Genomic DNA, 1,303 nt, shown 5'->3' with positions numbered 1-1,303 from the left:
ATTCATTGATTTCTAATCAATTGATTTGATTAGAAATTGATTTCTAATTTAATTCTGTTAATGGTCTATTAGGACCGTTTCTAATTTAATTCTATGATGTTAGTTATTTTATATTTGTTTTGTTTGAGTCTTACTTTGTCACTCTGGATAGAGTGCTATCGCATCGTTATAGCTCACAGCAACATCAAACTCTTGGGCTCAAGAGATCCTCTTGCCTCAGTCTCCCAAGTAGATGGGACTATAGGTGCAAGCCACTATGCCTGGATTATTCTTTCTAATTTTAGTAGAAATGGGGTCAGGCTGGTCTCAAACTCCTAAACTCAAGCAGTCTTCTCACAGCAGCCTCCCAGAGTACTCGGATTACAGGCACTAAGACACCACAACCTGCTATCTTTTATATTTGTTAAGGTTTGTTTTATGACCCAAATGTGGTTTATTTTGGTGAATGCTCCCTGTGCAATTGAAAAGAATGTGTATTTTGCTGTCATTGGGTGGTATCCTGCAAATGTAAATAAGGTCAAGTTGATTGCTACTGCTACTCAGGTGTTATGTATCATTAATGATTCTTTGTCTACTTGTTCTATGATTGAGAGAATAATTGTAGTTTCCTACTATCATGGTGGATTTATCTATTTCTCCTTTCAGTTCCATTAGTTTTTCTTTTACATATTTGAAGCTATGTTAAATTAGTATTCATATCTAAATAAATGTGGAGGGGCTGTTCTCTCGCAGAGAGTGCGGAAGGCAGCCATGGCACCCAGCAGCTGGTATGATGCTGAAGCACCCCTTTCACAAGGACTGGCAGTGGCGCGTGGCCACATGGTTCAACCAGCTGTCCTGGAAGATCTGCAGGCTTAAGGCCGGGGAAGCGAAGGTGTGCCACAACGCTCCACGCCCCACATCTGGCTCTATTTGGCCCATCAGCCCATCATCAGGTGCTCCACGGTGAGGTACCACACCAAAGTTCATGCTGGTAGGGGCTTCAGCCTAGAGGAGTTGTGGGTGGCCGGCATCCACAAGAAGGTGGTTCAGACCATCAGGATTTCTGTGGATCTGAGGAGGAGAAACAAGTCCGCTGAATCCCTGCAGGCCAACATGCAGTGGCTGAAAGAGTACTGTCCAAACTCATCCTCTTCCCCAGGAAACCCTCAGCCCCCAAGAAAAGGGACAGTTCTAAAGAAGAATTCAAATTGGCCACCCAGCTCACAGGATCTGTCATGCCCATACGGAATGTCTATTAGGAGAAAGCCAGAGTCATCACTGAGGAGGAGAAGAATTCCAAGGCATTTGCCAGGCTTTGCTT

The 1,303-nt window shown here is 43.8% G+C and overlaps 1 pseudogene; it reads left to right on the top strand.

The window, feature by feature from the left end:
• Positions 1–769: 769 nt before the first annotated feature.
• LOC100951965 overlaps positions 770–1,303 on the top strand; it is a 2,240-nt pseudogene continuing 1,706 nt past the window's right edge.

This window comes from Otolemur garnettii, unplaced genomic scaffold, assembly GCF_000181295.1.
Source record: "Otolemur garnettii isolate 467f Iridium unplaced genomic scaffold, OtoGar3 scaffold00018, whole genome shotgun sequence".
Taxonomy (NCBI): domain Eukaryota; kingdom Metazoa; phylum Chordata; class Mammalia; order Primates; family Galagidae; genus Otolemur; species Otolemur garnettii.
This window is presented reverse-complemented; position numbering and strand designations above follow the sequence as displayed.